The sequence below is a fragment of the Phoca vitulina genome, unplaced genomic scaffold (assembly GCF_004348235.1).
Source record: "Phoca vitulina isolate PV1807 unplaced genomic scaffold, GSC_HSeal_1.0 scaffold74, whole genome shotgun sequence".
Lineage (NCBI taxonomy): Eukaryota > Metazoa > Chordata > Mammalia > Carnivora > Phocidae > Phoca > Phoca vitulina.
The window spans coordinates 4,510,820-4,530,532 of record NW_022589777.1 but is presented as its reverse complement, the minus strand read 5'-3'; the positions used below and the strand labels follow the sequence as shown (position 1 = coordinate 4,530,532).

The following is a 19,713-nucleotide window of genomic DNA, read 5'->3' as shown; positions in this document are numbered from 1 at the left end:
GTAGTTATTAATTTTCTGTTATTTTCTCCTAATGTTGTTTAACATATTCATGTTTTCATAGGTAGTTCATATTCATATTTTTATAGGTAGTTCAAAATAGAATTTTAACCAGCAAAAAACTATACTTTGTCTGAGTTCTTGCCAGCTCTAAATACAATTTTGTGAGCACAAAAAAAGATGTAGATATAATTTGGGCATGGATGATTACCTCAAGTTTGCAGCCGAGTGGGGAAGATATTTTTGTAATAAAAACAATTAAAGGCAGTAAGTAGCACCATAAGAGAAAAGTGTGAGAGTTCAAAATTGGGAGGAATTACTTCCAACTGGAAAATATCATGGAGCATTTAAAAAGCAAGTGGCATTTAAACTGAACCCAGTGGGATGAATAAGACTTGTGCATTTGGGATGATGCTAAAGGTGAAAGAACAGAACATTATTAAATACAGAAGCAGAGATATGGGAAACTGTCCTGTAGAATATGAATAACATTTTATTATTATATAACTGAAAGCCATTTCTTTATGTTGAAAGAATTATATGAATTCTCATATGAAAGGGAAGTATCATTTAAAATATGAACCAGTTAAAATGACATGTGTCAATTTTATTTACTCTCATTGTCAATGTATAGTGGTTAAATACATGGGCCTTGGAATCAGAAGCCTGGGTTGGAATTACCCCAGCTTTTCTCCTATTAGGTGCATGATTTGCCATAAATCATATAACCTCTCTGAAACACAGTTCCCTTACATGAAAACGGTGGGAATGATAATGTCCAACTCACTGAATTGCAATAATGATTAAATGAGATGATGAATGTAAAGTACCTGTTACCACTGCAGCTGACACATAATAATTATGCAATAAGCCACTGTTGTTAAATGGTACATAAGTCTTGAGAAAGAAATATACTTTTTAATTTCTTTCCCATGCTCTACATTGTTTTCAAGAAAGAAGGCGTAGGAAAATGGCCATAGTGAGTTTTCTTGATAATCAATGTAAGCGGAGATTGGAGGAAAGACTACAAGCACTCTGAAGCCTCCTTTCTTTGTTTTCTTCTCATTCTGTTTAACAGACTTGCGTTTCTATATACACCTAACGCACGTGATATGTGTTTTGAGTGTTAGTTACATGGCTCTGTTCGAAGTTGGGAACTATTTATCCGTTCTTATCCCTCCTAGCTTAATTATGCATGAAGTGTGCATGCATGTGTGTGTGTATGTGTGTGCTTGCTAAGCTATTCACTTCTGCTACCTTCCATTGGACTAGGTATAATCATATTAGTACCAACATTTTGTATGTGTAGTTCCCTGCTTTATGCTCTTATGGCTACAATGATGAGAAAACTGTATGACCAATCGTACTGAGAGAATTGTCTAACCTCATTTTAAGTTCTATAGCATAAGTATGGAGAATGGAGAAAATAGAATTAATTACAAGAAAGGTGATGTCAACGGTGCTGACACTTAAGTACTGAACTATTTAAATGTAAAACAGTTACCTAGAAACCTGTTCATTCGTATGCTTATATTTAACACCAGTAAAGTGAGTCATATCCTCATTATCCTTGACTCAATAGCTGCTAAAGTTAAACGTTCTATTGAGGAGGAGGGATGATCCTACAGTATATCTAATATGCTATTTCTTTTTGAAACATTGTTTCTCAATGGACACATTCATTAATGAATTCAGAGGATCTACGATAGAGTCTTGCTTTATTACATCCCAATCTGGATGTTGGTCCTGCCTCAGGAGGATGGATAAGAAAAATCTCAGATATTCCATTTCTAGAAGTACTAATAAAAGTCATTAAATAATAATTTTATACTTACTAGGAACTTATATGCAGATTTTCATCTGATGAAGCCATGTAAGCAGCTTGTAATTTTGTATCTATATCTACACATATGAGTTATTATAAAAATTTTGGAAGTTGAAAAATCTAGTGAAGTAGAAAAACTATCCTTTCTTGGGTGACTGCTACATGCCAGCCACTGCACTAGCATTTTGCATACATAATCTCTAATCTGTTTAGCAACATAGTGAGGAAAGTTTTATCCCACATTCTACAGATTTAGGAATTCAAATCCAGGGCCATCTGGTTTCTGTGTAGCTAAGCTTATGTATAAACTGATCAGAGATAATATACTGTCACTTTTGTTTTTGAGTCTTTCATGGTCCATGAAGAAGGAGGGGGTGGGGAGAAAGGCTCCTAAAAAGGTACAGTAAGTACACTGTGGTGGAGAATTGGGAACATAGAAGACGGAGATGGAGGGGTCACATCTGAGCTGATCTTGAGTGGGGGCTTTTTCCCAATGGAATGGAGTAAGCTGATCATTCTAGGCAGAGAAAATAGGGTTTATGGTTATTAAGTGAAGAAAAGAACTACCACAAGAAAGAATTTATATTTATATTATTTTTGTTCAATGAATTCTAGTTGTACATCCAGAGAGCATGATGTGTGTAGCCCTTTGAGGGATGATATGATGCTATTAATATTGATTATCATGTGCAGTTCTGTCTCATTGTAAAATAACCGAACAAGGTATTTCTCCTAAATTTTTTGGAATGTATTAGGGGAGGGCCTGGCCCATGCAGCTGGGTATTTCATTGAGTAGTCTTGAAGATTTGTGACCATTGGCTTAGCACATTGTCTAAAGAGAAAATTTTTATTTGTGATTTTCTAGATGATTTCTTTGTAAAGGATCACTTGTAGAATTAGAATATAATGATTAAATGGAAGGTTGTGCTTCTACCTCATGGTTGGTTGGAATTGAGTTGTTTAAAAGTTCAGGCTATTACAAACAGAAGTAACATTAGAGAGGCCCGGTGTCTTGCCAGAGGCCTAGGAAAAACTGGCACTGGAATCCAAAGGTTTGACTTCCTGCACTTTTTCCTCTATAGATTCTGTCTGCCCTTTAAGAAGACACAGATTTAACATAGAATTATTTCACCTGATAAGAATTGAGTTGTGTCTCCCCAAATTCATAATTAGTGGCCTGACCCTTAGTACCTTGGAATGTGAATGGATTTAGAGATAGGGTCTTGAAGAGGTAATTAAGGTTAAATGAAGTGATAAGGTTAGGGCCCTAATCCAGTATGACCGGTGACCTTTTGAGAAGAGGAAGAGAAACCAGGGATGCACTTGTACAGAGGGATGGACATGTAAAGAGGCATCAAGAGGGTGGCCATCTGCGAGAATGGGAGAGAGGCCTCGGGAAAAACAAACTCTGTTAACACCTTGATCTTGGATATTAAACCTTTTGAACTCAATTTTAAGTGTGTGTTATATATTTTGACACAATATCTATTTAGCATTTGCTGCTTTGGTGGAGTGCTTCTCCCCTTATGGGCAACAAGTGTATTTTATTCATCCTTACTTCTCCAATGCCTTGAATGATGCTTGGAATGTAACAAGGGCTCAATACCTATGCAAATAAATGAATGAAAGGGATGATACTTTTCCACATAAGCATATAGTTTTCACAACTGAGTTGTATGCCTTTGATGCCAAGCCTTTAAAAAGTTAACTGGTTTTTTAACCAGAAAATGTATTTCTTATGATATACCTTCTTTTTTCTTAATTTTAATATAGTGATTTATTTTATATATACATGGGCTGTGAACACTGTGGGCTGGGGTGAGATGAACATTTCTGTATGGCAAAGTTCAGGGACTACTGACAGCTATTTCATGCTATGTTGAGAGGCCTTTATGTCAGGTTCTTCTCAGTGCTCTGATTATTAGTGGGGTTCCCAACACTAAATACCTCTATCCTTTGTGATATTTCTTGTTCTCAAGTTGTTTCCTATTGCTCTATTAGAGAATGGAAAGAGCCATGTGATGTATATTAGATGTCTATATTTAGCAAAATCATCTAAGGACTGAGGACCATGTTTTAGTCTTCTATGTTACCCCTCTGCTATTACACACACACCTTGATACATCTCTGTGCTCGGCAGCCAGTTGCACTTGTCCATAGACAAATGCCACCTCTGTGAGGTACAGTACTTACATACAATACTGTGGCACCTACCAGGTGTAGTACTTATTTGCACCTGAAATCCTTCCAGCCTCAGTTTTCAGTTCATGGGGCAAAACTGTATTCTCCTGATTATATATTTATCTCACTTAGTGGCTAGCATTATTATTTTCTCTTTCTTTCTTTGAACTTTTTTTGGGGGGCATATAATGTGTGTATATTTGAGTTAGGGAAAATGAATAGTAACTGTAGTTTCTACCCTCAAGAGATTTACTCAAGATGAAACCTTAGATGCAAAAAAGTAAGGAGTGTGGTTTTTACTACAGGTGGTATGGATTCACTATCAACTCCTAGAATTTTTATGGATTAATATTTTTCTGGCTCTCATACTTTAGATGATCTAGCATAGAAAGAAAAAAAAAAAAAAACCTCTGGCCCAGTTGTTTATTAGATCAAGAGAGAAGAGTTTGGATATGCAGTGAGATAAAACATAGTTCAATTTCATAATGCAATTTTTCAGTGTTTTAATACCAAATAACTTTAAGCAATGGAAAGAGCCATGTGATGTCATTAAGTTAAGCAGTATTTTATATAAGAATAGACTACTTTAGAAAGTCCTGGAATATGGGGAATAGAAACAACCCCCAGTTTTTTTTAGACCCTGGGTAATGTCCTATTTGAGATCTGCAGGAAGGGAGCATGGTGGAAAGGTTGCTTACTGCATGCCACAAATTGATGTTAACAAGGGAGCCGGGTATTCAAAAATGATTCAAAAAAGAATCATGCTGTGTTTTTGGATGAAGGCCTTTACCTCCAGAGACAGATTTGACAGCCTCTTCTGGAGAACTGTACTTGCAGGCAGCATTTCATTCCAGCCTTAGGCAAGCAGGCAGAACTGGAGTCAGAGGCTGACTGAGTGCCCGCCCATATGCTTCTGGCTGGAGCCAAATTTCCTGTTCACGAAAATGACTGACATACCCACTAGGCACTGTTCTTAAAGGAAGATCTCTGTTCAGTGCTTCAGATCTTGTAAATGAGTGAAGAGGCTCCCTGAGGCATTGGAATTGCTGCTGGCCCAAAGAATACAGGAAATATAGAATTGAAGATGACTTCATAATGTGTTTTCATTTTTGGAAATCTTGCCATGTTTCTGATGCTCTCTCTCAATGTGCCCTTTATTTATTTGGAAACTTCTAATGCTTTTGGCAGATAAAACTGTAACTCACCATAGCCGGAGTGAGCTTCAGGAAAGAGAGGTAATGTATGTTTGGGAATAACAGAGGAAATTGTTTACCTGTTGGATCTGGGAGATGGGCTGTGCTCAACTCTGCCTGCCCTCACTCTACTTGGGTGGCAGTGGAGCTTTTTGGCCTGTTAACTGTGGGATAATTCCTAGGTTCTGTATGTAGGAGTCACCATAGTTCAATATCAGTGTTTCAAGAAAGGATATTCATTCACTCATTAAAGATTTGTTGAGCAGCTCCTATGTTCTAGGAACTTGGCTACACAATGAGGATGCAAGCATGAAAAGGCCAAGTGCTGCTTTCTAGGAATTCACAGGGTATTTGAACTCCTAAAACTGAGGTAGGATGGAATGATGGATAAGGATTCAGGAGACTGGGGTTCCAGCCCTGGCTCTGCTACAACCAGCTATGTGACCTTGAGCAAGTCACTTTCCCTCCTTGGGCCTCAGTTTCCATGTCTCAAATGGGATGATGGTGAATGCTTATAAATCCCTCAAAGGATTATTGAAGATACAAGAGATAATGTCTGGGTGAGAATCATAAAGAAATAAAATGGCAAACAAATGTAAGCAGTCTTAATCACCTTAATGATATAAAAATCTTATATAAAAATTTAAAAATCTTACTCTAGAAACATCATTCTTTGAAATTCTCAAAGCCAAACACTTCATTCAGTGGACAGGAATAAAAAGAAATAGGAATTATTAGGTTGCAGTAAGAACTTGTATTTAACAAAAATAATTATATGGCCAGCCTTGTACACGATGCTTTACATACATGGTATTACGAAAGTCTTACAACAATCCTGTGAAGTGGGAATTATTATCCCCATTGGACAGAAGACAGAATAGTCTCAGAGAGGTTATAGAGCTTGTCAAAAGTCACATGACTTGTAAATAACCCAGTCAGCCAGGGCTGACTCACATGTTTAGGTTACTTTCACTAGACCGTATACAAACCCAACTCTAGACAAGAGTCTGTGGCACTGGTACCACCATGATTGTGATGTTGGCAGCCTGTCAACAAATGTGTTCCAAGACATACTGTGTGAAGCCTTAGGCATCCTGAGTATTGGTGAGTGGGGTGGAGAAGCTTAAAAGCTAGATTCCTGGACAAGAGAAAGTAGTGTAAAGGAAGCCAAGGTACTGGCAACAGAGATGATGGTGTGAGGGGAGCAAACTGGATGTGGATGGACACCCAGGCTGAGACCAAGAATAAATTAACACTCAAGAAAAGACCAAAAAGCATACGCACGCTAAATGTCATAGGGGCATTTTCTCTCACTCCTCAGCTTGTCATTTCATATCTGCCAATACTTATTGTGAGTCCTTGATACTGTAGCCAAAGTAGAAAATAAATACATATTGCACCTATCCTGTGCCTGCTGCCTGATTAAATACCCAAGTTGCAATAAAACCATAGTTTCAAGAACATTTTTTATTTATGAGGCAATCTCAACATGAAACAAATTGCTTAGGGGACTGAAAAGCTATATTCATCCAGGCTAAATCAGATGCTTTATATTTGAAATTTGTAAATTTGAGATGCTTTGTTCCTGGTTTTGTTGGTATAGATGTTTTCCGAAACCTGCCTCTAAAAATGAGTCAACATGTATCGCTGGGATATTTTGCCATGTGGAAAAAAAGAGGCAGGACCTTACTTGTTCACATTTAGGACCTTCTCTTTTTCTTCTGTGTTCAGCAATAGGACATTGTGGAGCTTGGTTCCACAATGAAATTGTTTCTCACAACCCTTCCTCCTCGAAATCCTGTCTCGCTGACTTAATTGATGTTCTCTGTGCACCTGCAGATAATGGCATGGTGCTGTGACTTCAGCCCATTTCCTACCAGCTGCACATGCTCCTCCGAGAGTCCCAAACCCTCCAGTGGTTGGGTTGTTTGGAGGCTGATAACCATTGTGTAGAAAGCTCTTAGTTAATCCCGGTTCCTTGGCTGCTTGTATTTTTAGCAGCTGATACAGCAAGGACAGTTATTTTTCCTAGAAACTTACAGTACATGGTTTTTTAATTCTTGGGTTGAAGTCTAATGTTTGGCTCATGATTTTTAAGCTTTTCTACCAGTGATTTTAAGCTTTTCTACCAGTGAAGGACTCACAGGGACACATAGGCAAAATTTGGCTTAACATGGCAGGGGCTCTTGGATCTCTGTTTAAGTATCATCACCTCATAATTACTGGAGAATAAGTCTGGGATGTTGGGGAGAGCTTATGAGAACCAAGGAGAACCTGAAACTCATTTAAATGCTCCTCGTTGATCATAACATTGAAGCACATTTTAGACTTGATTCCTTGACACATCTTTCTTTCTGCTCCTCTTCCTGATTGGTCACCACACCATGTGGACTCATCTCTGCTTCTCATGCTCCCAGAGCACTTTCTTCTGTCAGAAATGTTCTTCTCTCCCTTCCTCCTGGATAACTTCACTCACCCTTCAGACTTTAACTGAAATGATACTTAAATATCTTCAGAGGTCCTACTGCAATAATCTCCCAAATAATTTAGTCTACAGCAGCTATTTATCACTGCATCGTGATAAAGGGGAAAATGAGATGCAGAAAGTTACTACTGTTTACTTAAAACTGACCCAATAAGTAGTAGAATCTAGGTTCATAGGTTCCTAAAGCCCATACTTTCAGTTTCTAGAACCCTGACCTCCTGGACGGAAGACTTGAGATCAGAGCCGTGGAGTAGCTGGTGGTTTGACTGCAGTGTCATCAAGTTCTGGAGTAAGGGCTTCCCAGAGTTCCCTGGTCAACATTAGGTCATCCCAAACCTGAGCTGGAGCTGAATCTGACGGCCTAATTTTGAGGCCCCAGCCATGGATATTGAGAGATCTTTGGGGCCGGGGGTTTGGTCTAGACATCCAAGGGCAAAACTTTCAGAGCCTTTCTCCCAGAGCTGTCAGCTGTGTGTCTTCTTAGCAACCACATCTAAATAAAGCTTACTATTGTCCACAGGAAGCAAGCCATGGAGCAGCATCAAGCTCTGCCTCCCCAGGACCTTCACTGGCAGCTACCTCACAGAGCCCCTGTTGAGAGAGAATCAATTTACATTTTGCCTGAGAATGTTCAAAACCTTTTTCCTCAGTAGCTTCATTGGCCCTCCCAGCTCTCTGAAGTCAGCAGACCAGGCACTATCACCTTTTGTTCTTACAGCTGTCAAATAGAGTCACCTAGAGGTTAACTGATTTACTCAGCGTCACATAGCCAGCAAGTGACTGCAGTGGAACCAGAACTCCAGTCTCCCTACTTATGTTTTGGTACATTCTTCACTGCATCGAGCAATCTCGAAAGTAGCGTGGCAATGACCTTACTCCATCTGTCTGCCTGATATAAGGAAGGTAGTATCTCAGCAGCATAGATGGACCAGGCTTCCCTGAACAGGCTATCCCCACAGAGATCACAACAACAGAATCTTAGTCTGGCCCTGCTTTGACCAAACTCTGGAGTCTGCCTGGCTTCAAATCTCAGCTTCTCTGCTTACTGCAGTATGATCTGGGGCATGTTCTTCAACTTCTCTGTATCCCAGTTTCGTATCAGTAACAAAAGGGGAATAGTGATAATACCTACCACATGGGATGGTAATGAGTATTAAATGAGTTCATTTTATGCTTTACATGGAATAGTGCCTGACATATAAGAAGCAGTCCATAAATAATAGTTTGTAGCAAGGTTCAACAATTTTATTAGTTCCTCATTTTGTTCACTGTCCCGTTTTAAACACAGCTCAGTTGTTGAGCTCACCCTACACAGATAGAACTCATGGTAAGTTATGGTCTCTTTGGACCATGGATTTTATAATGTCCTCTGCATATACCAGGACATTTAGACCATTTCTGGCATCTTCAGATTTCTGTGTTGTAAAAGGGTTATTGACGGCCACACAATCTTTGTGGTAGGTGTTTCCCTTAATTCTCAGTCTCTGATTTGAGTTCATTTGCTGAGCAGATATAATCGACATGCCACAATCTAAGGAGTTACCAAGCTTTGTCCTGTTCCAGAAACCAGCCTCACTCCATGCCCCACTTCTCTCTGATAATTAAGTCCACTGTTCCCCAAATCCTTTCACCTGTCTTGGGAATTGGTTCTTGGTAGGGCTGTTTTACAACAGCAGTATTCCATAAATGCTTGGCAACAAGGTTAGGCCTTGTGGTCAGCAGGAGAGAAAAGAAGGCTTTTCTCTAAGGTACTATTTTTCCACACAGGTCTCTGCTTTTCCCCACAAGTGAGCAGCAGGAATCACTGATTCTGAATCCCAGCAGGGGCAGGCCTTTAATTGCCCCGACTAGCCAGGAGTCCAGGACAGTAAAGTAGAGTGATTACTGACTACAGATGGATCGTCTCATCTGCAGATTCCCACCTGCAGAGATCCAAGGCATTAATTGAAAGCATTTAAAGGTGGTAGTTGGAAGAACCAGCACCTCCTTTTTTTTTTTTCCTGTGTTCTGAAGTTTTATTCTGCTATTAAGAGACCTTGGAACCATTCATTGTGAGCATAAAACTGCATGTTCAAACACTCAAACCAGGACTCCCTACTCCCTAAAGTGTACCATTGTATATTCTACATTTTGAAATCACACACCAACACTGTACAAGCAGCTAGAGAGATCTGGGTGAGTAGCTTTGTGGCCTTCCTTAAAGTCACCTAACCTTTCTGAACTTCAGGCTATCCACCTGTGAATTTTTTACTTCATGGAGTTTCTAAGGAGTAAAAATAAGGTAAATCACCTGCATAGACAGGCATATATTCTCTGGTTTCCTCTATTCCCTTAGAGCAGAGGAAGAAAGGATTTGGGGGGGGATGGGCAATTTGAAGTGATCTTCAGGCTCGTCACACACTGTTTTCCAGTATGATTATTGAATACATTTCTCAAATTGACTTTTATATTTAAAGAAAATTGAGGTTCTGGCAACTATCTAAAGTAAATTAAATAGAAATGAACTCATTGCAATGAAGTCATATAATCTGAGACGCAGTGTGGTTCTAATAGATATTGATGGATCTTGTTGGCTGTCACATCACAGTGTCCCGAAAAGAACCTGGCACACATAGTAGATACTTGATAAATGTTTGTTGAATAAATTGATCAGTGATATATCGTTATAAATGATCCAACTCATTGATTGGAAGCGTTTAAATGTGACACAATGACCAATACCTCCTTTTCCCTGTGTACTCAACTTGAGTCCTGTCATTTAAAAATCCACAGACTAAGGACCATGTTTACAAACCACTAAAAGGCAGTTGACCTGAAAAGCGAACATTACCTGCAAGCATGGTGTTAGCACCATTTTCTTGAACTCTCCCACCAGCAGTACAAACTGCGGTGTTAGCTGCTACTTGATGGAGAGGCTAACTTTGTCAGATTTACACAGCTAAGAAATAGAAGAACAGAAATTTGAATCTAAGTATGTCTGGCTCCAAAGGCGATGTTATGTCACCACATCAGATTAGATAAATATTTAGGAAAGGTTTTAACTGAAGAAATGCCAACCTCTCTACCCCTCACTTGAGATAACACCCTGGATTCCAAGATCAGTTTGAATAAGAAATGAGTGTCCCTTCTGAAAGGACCAACACTACAGGAATAGGTAGATTCACCTTGGAATTCTGAGAATGTGAGGATGTGAGGAGGCAGGGAGTTGGTTAGTTCAAAAGACAAGGACTCTCTATCACTCTGTTTCATTTTGGAACCTAAAACACTGGGGAAAGCCAGCTGAAATCAGTTATCAAACTCCATAATTTTTGAAAATCACCATATTGACCTCAGAACTTCCACATCTCTATCAGCCTCGGCAGACACCTCTCATTGCATTTTCTTTCCAGCATCAGCACTTGAGACAAAACATTATTCCTATTCAACTGATTTGTCCATTTTGTTCTACTCTTACTGGAGTCATTGCTGTTGCTTTGGAATATTTTTCCATTGCAAATGCATGGTTTTTAAAGCTATACTTGAGGTGAATATGTTGCTGTGGACTAGCTTGCAAACTTACTTAACATTTGTAACAGTATTTTTACAAAAAAGTATTTTCTTTATCCTGAACAACTCAACTGACTCAAATGGGAACTTTCTCACATGAAGATACATTATTTTACATAGCCATATATTATCTTGTCTAACTCTCAAAACTTATGCAATAAGTATTATTATTTCCATATTACAAATAAACATAATACAAGATTTAGAAATTTAAATAACTTACCTAAGTCATGTAGCTAGCAAGACAGGATAGGGAACTAGAGCCCATTTCTGTTCATTTCTAGACCAAAGAGCTTCCACTACACTAACCCTTCCCACCACATACACACCACATTAAATCAGGGTGTAAATGTGTATTTACAAATGAGAAGCTGGCTAGGTGTTGATGATAATATGATAATGACAATGTTAATAGAAGTTACAAGTTTTTTCAGAAATAAGTATGGGCCAGGCATCATCTTAAGTGTATGATCTTAGTAAACTTCATTATAGTCATGAGAAATTGGTCTTATCTCCATGTATGAATGTAGAAAATGAGGATCCTGGAATTGAAGAATTTGTCAAAGGTCACAACACTGGTATACGGCAGGAGTGGAATTCAAATTCAGGTCTGTTTGACTCCAGATTCCACATTTTTAAAAATCACCTCCACATTTTGCTTCTTCAATGGCTGGATAAGCTGCATGCCTCATCTTCCTGTTAAGATGGCATGCCCTGCTAGAGAATGGGTGCATTAGACTGAAAACAGATAGGGACTGCTAGTGCTCTTGGCGGTAAGCAAGACAACACCCAAAGAGAAAAGTCAGAACTAACCAGAGAGGATATGTATGTCATTAGTTTACATATGATATACATACCCTGGGGAATAGATGACATTGTCTAGAGTCTGAAAGAAAGGAATAGAAAAGCAGTGATAGAGGCCTGGGATGACTCTCACTGTCTGGATGTGGATGGAGGAAAAAGTGGTAGGATGAGAGAGCCTGCTTTTCCAGAGTCTTTGAATGAATCTTCAGGGACACAGTTTGTTACAAGTGAGGTTTTGCAGCCCCTTAATTGCCTTGAAACTTAATGGCGTTCTGCAGATTTGGAATTCCTTCTTCAGTCTGTGAAGAATTTTGCTTTGTATGAATATTTAGCTAATACTGCTCTGTATGCAATTTGTATATGCACTCTTAGTAGACTTTTTAAATGGTAGGACTGAAATGGTGTTTTACAGAAATTTGAAAAATCTGTGTCAGATTATAATGATTCTATGCAGAAATGTTATCATAAGGAATGATTTTTAAGTAGTTCTAATTTCTAAGTAATAAAGAGATTTTTGTTCAGGTTTGGTCACTAGAGAAATGCCACTTTTTTCCCCATTGCTTTTTCTTATAATAATGTCTTCACTGATGAAAGAGGCACCCACCAATTTATTTAATGGTTCCCCAAATCATTTGTAATCAGCAGGAGAATTCCAGCCTGTGAAGTTTTAAACTTCTCTCATAAACAGGTGTAAGTGAAACTACTAAAATGACCTGAAATGAACTCATTTTGGGGATGTCCCAACTGATTGAATACATTTTGAAAAGAAATGACAAGAATGATTTCCCTACATTTATACAATCTACTTCAATGAATACCTCAACCCAGATCATTATGATTCCCATCCCCTGAAACTTAGCCATGCTCCTAATATTTTTCCCTATCATTATCAAATCATTGGCATATGTTTTTCAAAATACACCTCTGACCATGCCACTTCCCTGCTTAAAACCCTTTAATGAATTCCAGTTACTCTTGGGATAAAACCCAAAATTCTTTTCATGACCTCCATGATCCTTCATGATCTTTCCCATTGCCACCTCTCCATCTTCAGCTCCTATCATCACCCCCAGCCATTCTTTTGCAAAGGCCCCTTTCTGTTACAGGCTTTACCTATATGTTGTTCCATCTGCCTAGAATGTCCTTCCCTGCTCTTCCCATATCCTAATTTGCTCTTACCCTTCAAGTGTGAGGCCTTTTGCTATATTCTGGCATAATGCCCTGTTTCTTTGAACACATATTGCAGCATAATTAAATAATGATTTGCTAATAAGTACCTTGTGTTTATGTCTTGTCACCCCTACTAGACTGTAGGGACGGGGCCACTTCTGTAATTTATACCTGCATTTGCAGCATGTAGTACAGAATCAAGTACATCATTGGTCACACAAAGGCTGTTATGAATTACTTAATATGTCAAAGCACTTAGAAGAATATCTGGCACAGTGTTGCTCTGTGTGTATTAACTAATTGAATTATTGTTGTCATTGGTATTTTTCTTACTTTCCCTCTATTAGTAGGTGTTGATAAGAGGGTTTTGGACTATACCGTGGGCCTTAGGTCCTAGTTGCAGCTCTTCCATGTGGTCTTTGGAAAGTCATTTAATCTCACAGGGCTTTGGTTTTCTTACTTTACAGGCATGTCTTAAGAACTTTTATTCTAGAATCCCTGAAAATGCAGATTCTCTTAAAAGCCAAAGTAAAGGGAAAAAGAGAGTTGGCTAAGTATAAAGTTGATGTTTTTCTTCAGGTTTCCAGAGTTTCTTTCTGAAATATTCTCCACATCCAGGGTGGCCCTTTATTTCCTAGACACAAAGAGCCAACCCATCATCAAATTATTCTCATTGGAAAGGCTCTTACATCATTTATTGGGCTCAGTAAATAGCTCTCATCTTCCCTCTCTGGGTCTGGATCAACTGAGAAACAGGTCAGCAAGAGAACTATTGTACCATTTTGTTCCTGATAGAGGCCAAGTTGGAGGATGTAGCTCTTATACGATATTCAGATGGACCTGCTATCTGTCTCCCTCTGTAACTAGATAGTGGGACAACTTACTCAAGGAATGTAGAGTCTTCAAAAGGAGACACACATACCCAGCAACCCAATTCTCACTGGTTTAGGTAGAGAAGGAAGGAGAAAAGGCCAAATTCCCCACACACAAGACCTTGGCAATTAACTCCACTCAGTTGGGAAACCTGGACCTGAACAGCCTTCATTCAGAACCAGTAACTCAGTCTACTTCTGTGAAAAGGAGTAAGAGGTGGGAATATAAGCTAGGACTAGCTGTCAAAGGAGGGGCAAAATACTGTCACTTTAAATGTCAGTTATCCCGAGAATTTCAGTTAGGGATTAGACAGTTTCTAGAAATAAGCAAAGTAAACTGTGTCAGGCAGCTGGTACTATGGGAACCAGAAACTGCATTTAATTTTTTTTTTTTTTTTTTGTAAACTAAAACAACAAAAAAAGAAAAACAGCCCAGGAGCTACCAGGACTTAAAGGCTGTAATAAGCAGTGTAGGATTCCCTGGGGCATTTGGGTTTTGAGCCTGAATTCCACTTGTGGAATGGCAGGCCTTGTCTTATTCAAAGGCACATTCAAGCCCCTGGGAAAGGTTTTTGGTATGGATAGACTTCCCAGACATTATTCCCCAAAGGTAGTGCTGCCTCCCTAGGAGAGAAGCACTGCTTCCTAGAGCCATTGCCATATTTATATATTCTCTTTCCTAATTTCTCTTGGGTTTTACCCCCAGAGGCTTATTTTCATGACTAGTTTCATTAAGGAAATGGAATCCAGGTGGTGTTTTCTGAAGTAGTTGTCGTAATACTGCAAGTCTTTTGAGGGTCTATACATATGCATTGGTGTGTCTTTGTATTTACATATATATATACACTTATAACTATTCAGGTGTGTAAACATAAACATAGTGCCATATATGTGTGTGTGTTAACTCAGGGAGACTTAGCTGACAAGCATGCTGTAGCGTCTATCCCATGACTGATGAAGAGAGGGGGAGACAATGGTGGCAGGGACTAGGAAAATTGTAGGGCTAGTTCTCAAGGGGGAAGGTCAGCCTCCTGACTGGCAATGTCCAAGAGGGCACAGTGAATTTGACATTGTTACCTAAATTTGACATTGTTACCTAAGAAGGTCTAATTTAGGAGGTTGGCCAAAGATTCTAGGTGGCACTAATATTGAAATTGAGGTAGCCAGTTACTAATTCATTCATCTGTTAAGAACAACCCAGCCAGGTCATGGAAATCTAGAGAACAAAGTCAAGCCTCTAGACAGAGGGGGCTGCAGGGTTGGACTGGATCACAGAGTTTCTACTTAGCAGATCAGGTTTGTTTTTGGTCTCTAGTTGTACCTTTGTGCAATGAGGAAAGGGAAACAGAGAGCCTGATGTTAAATACTAGGTTTATACAGTAAAGGAAAAGAAAGTTTCCCTCTTGGGCAGCCTCCACAAATGCAAGGGTTTTCTAGAATACAAAGCTGGTGGCGGGACAGCTTATTTTGATTAGCTGGTGGGGAAAAGCCATTAATGTGTGGACAGCCTTATTCAAGCTTGGCTCAGGAGCTAGGTGAAGTGGAGTTTGAGGTCATAGACCTTAGAAATTAGAGATGAGCCATATAAGGAATGTGAAGGCACATATTCATGAACACATCCTCCCACCCACTCCCACACACAAGTAGTATATGCCTATTTATGGACACATAATCGTATACTATGGTCATGAAGCTTAACTCCTGGCTGGTTTCTGTCCTTATAGTCAAAGGCTCAAAGAAGGTCAATGAGGAGTGGCAAATGAATTTTTGTTATTCTTGAAATATACCTCTTCCCCAACCAACAGGATAGAACATGTCACAATGATCAACAGGAACAATATGCTTGATGCCCACTTGTGTCTTATGCAAAATATTGTCCAGTATCTGGACCTATAATGTAATAAGAAAATGCAGTTTGAATAGAAGGTTGAAGAAATATACGAGACTGTAGTTAGCTGGAGAGAGGATCACCAATGTGGAAGGCAGGATAAACTGGTGCAGTGCCTGTTACTTAGTAAGACTCAGTAAATATTTATTGAAATAATTATACTCAGTCCATCCATGTAGTATCACAATCATGATATGTCATCCTGGAGGCAAAAAGTCTTCTCTTGAAGACTCAAGTCCAATTAAGTGGACTGTGTGAATATGTGTTACCAATCAGAAAGTGACCTGGGCTTGCCCATATTTCCCCCGTAGAGTATTGTTGAATACAGTAGCACCATGAACGAATAGTCTAGTCTTCCTGAAAAAGAAATCAGAAAGATGGAAACATGTGGAGGGACATTTGTCACTGCATCACAGTTACTATTGTGCACAACTCTGTTTTTAACTTTCAGTTCTCAAAAATTTGCCTGAGAGTTAACCCTAGAGCATATGTGTCTTGTTGCCATTTTCCTCTACCTCTTGTGGACTCAGCTGCCCATTGGCAAGCAACTGAAGAAAAGAACTGATGATTCAGGGTCTGGGCCTAAGGCCAAAGCTAATTAACTCTGAAAGTAAATGAAAGCTGTTACCCATGTTCCTCAGAACAGAGCAAACCAATATTTGTATTTTTTGCTTTTCTCAGACTGATAGTCCTCTGGTTGTGGTGAATAAATTGCAGGTAGTGTGATTTTCAACATAAACTGACAGGTGTAGAATAATGGGTGAAGAGGTCCCTGTACATGATCTCTTTTAATATCTTATAGACTACTATATTGGTTAAAGAGATACACTTATTTGAAATGTATCCAATTCAGTAATTTTCTTATCTCAGTTCAAATTTCTCTCTAATTTTCCAGAAGATTTCTTATTCCTAACTGTCACAGTCTTCACTAATTTAGTGGAATGTTCTTTAGGAGCTAGGGATTTTGATATTTTTCCTTGGTAGATTTAAGATATATATATATATATACACACATATATATATATCTTTATATATATATCTATACTTTATATATTTATTTATAAATTATTATATATTTATTATATAAAATATATATTATGTAACTATGTATATATCTTAATATAATAAATATATATTTAATTTGTACCTAATCCAGATAATAATGCCACAATTTATTGAACACTTACACTATAGTAGGCACTTATTTATAATATATATAACTCTACCCATCCTATAATGGTCCCATTTTGTTGGGAGGGAACACAGATTTTATTTGGCAGAGCCAGGATTCAAACCCAGATCTGGCTCCAAAGTCTGTCCTCCTTCTTAATCCACACCATGCTGTCTCTCTAAATCAGTTGGGATTGGGTTCAGCTCCATGTTGTATAAACCCCAAATAATATTAAGTAATATTTATTTCTCTTTCACATGGAAGTTCAGAGGAAGACAGCTCCACGATGTTCAGACTCTTTCTCCCTGCTCCATTACCCTCGCCTGTAATTTCCATCCCCAAGATTGTGTCATGGCCCAAGGTGGCTTCTGAGACTTTAGCTATGAGTCTGCATTCCAGATGGTGGGGAAAAATTAGAGGGGATGGTGAAAGTGTTGTCTCAGATGTCTGTCTCCATTTTTTTTTTTTTTTTTTTTAAGATTTTATTTATTTATTTGAGAGAGAGAATGAGAGATAGCACGAGAGGGAAGAGGGTCAGAGGGAAGAGGGTCAGAGGGAGAAGCAGACCCCCCGCTGAGCAGGGAGCCCGATGCGGGACTCGATCCCGGGACTCCAGGATCATGACCTGAGCCGAAGGCAGTCGCTTAACCAACTGAGCCACCCAGGCGCCCCGTCTGTCTCCATTTTAAGGAGCTTTTCTGAAAGTCCTATTCATCAATTTTCACTTACTTATGACTTATTCATGTTTATAACTCCAGTGTTTAGGATAATTCCTGGCACAGTGAATGAACAGATAGATGGAAGTGAGTGATCTTGAGACTTAAACTTATATTGAGTCTGGGGCATACTTAAGACAACCTCAGATATGTTGACTTTTCATTTACTATTTTGTAATCTACCAAATGTGCCCCCCTCTCTCCCTCTTTCTCTCTCTCCTCCTTTCCCAACACATGGATATATCATCTGGCTCTTTCCAACTCATTGTTCAGGTTTTGGCTGCCTCAACACTCTCTTGGAGAAGGTTTCTCTGTTCTTCTGAAAGATACAAATACAGGAGGACAAAAACAAAACAAAACATCTACTTTCACCAATTTGTTTGAAGCCAGCTATCTTTCTACATTTCCTAAACTCACTCGGTTCCTATAATCACTATCAGGTCTCTTCCCAGAATAGTGCGTGACTCAGGTGAATTTTCAGAAGCCAAGATTAAACCAAGGGGAGAAGCCCATACCAGTCATTGAAAAAGTACTAAAATTTGCCAGAGTGTGCCTGGAAAAGAATTTGTAATTATTTCAGAATTTGCTATATAAGCCACCTTTTATTTATTTATTTATTTTCTCTAGTGAGGACTCATGTACAGAGGTGACAGCCAAGACAAAAGTCATTCTGTTTGGCAGAGACAGGAATTTTCAGCAGTGTTTATCTGACAATAGGTCCCCAGAGCAGAAGACTGTATGTCTAATCTCCTCCCCAGACTTGTCATCTGGCTCCTCTAGCTGTAGGGCATTTATAGAGTTGTAAAGTTTTCAGAGGCTTTACAGGGTCAAGAATGGATTGTTAAAGGTACATTCCTGAAGTGTGGAAAGAGGGTGATAGGGCTGCTTGATGTACTGTTTGGCTTCTTAACCTATGGGGCATGCACTGTGGGCATGTGTGGCCTCATGCCAGGAGCATAAAACCCAGCAAGTCAGTGTTTTTAAAGACTTGTTCAGAGGAGGCTATAAATTTGTATTTTTTTCTATTTTTAATTTTTATTTATTTTTTTAGTAATCTCTGTACACAACATGGGGCTTGATCTCATGACCCTGAGATCAAGAGTTGCATGCTCTTCTGACTGAGCCAGTTAGGCCCCCTGTAATTTTTTCTTAGAATAATTAATTCCAAACATGAAAGTCACTTTTTTTAAATCAGCTATGTCATTAAGAAGAATGCTAAGTTCATAGGAAATTTAAGATAAAATGCAAGTCTTGAAATTAATGGTGTTTTGGACCATGAGCCCCGAGAGTTACTTAGAAGCACACTGATCATGCTCCTGTAATATTAGGGTGATAGTGATGTGATGGAAAGAACAGGGACTTTGGACCAGGCAGACCTGGGTTCAAATCCTGCCTCTACCAGGATTTGTATGACTTTGAATTCTTAGGAGCTGTTTTCTCATCTGTAAAATGGAAATTAGAACATTGGTCTTGTGGTTGGTATTGTGATTGCTGACAATGTATGTAAAGTGTACAGCACATGTTTAATCAGAGGTTTGCATTGATGTTTAAATTATTATGCTAGTAGAGACAATAGAAGCAGAGTTGGAAACTGTGAGTGCGTCTGTTGTGAAATGGCCATGACTTTAGAGTTCTGGAGCTTCTGGTAGACATGCTGGCATCCCATCATAAGCACCCTCCATAAGCCCTGGAGAGAGGCAGCATAGGATATACCACTGAAGTTATTCTTTTTCCTCATGGCTTACTTACGCATTCAAATCATGTATAATGAGAGTGCTTTCTTGATTTAAATATGATAAATGGTTAGGATGCCTATTTCATATCCTGAAAACCAAATTAGAGGAAAAGAAAGACCCTGCCCTCTG

At 38.9% G+C, this 19,713-nt stretch overlaps 1 protein-coding gene across 11 annotated transcripts in view; it reads left to right on the top strand.

Moving 5' to 3' along the window:
- Nucleotides 1–19,713, top strand: part of DLG2 (discs large MAGUK scaffold protein 2) — a 1,693,368-nt gene that overhangs the window by 476,365 nt on the left and 1,197,290 nt on the right. The gene's annotated exons all lie outside the window — the stretch shown is intronic.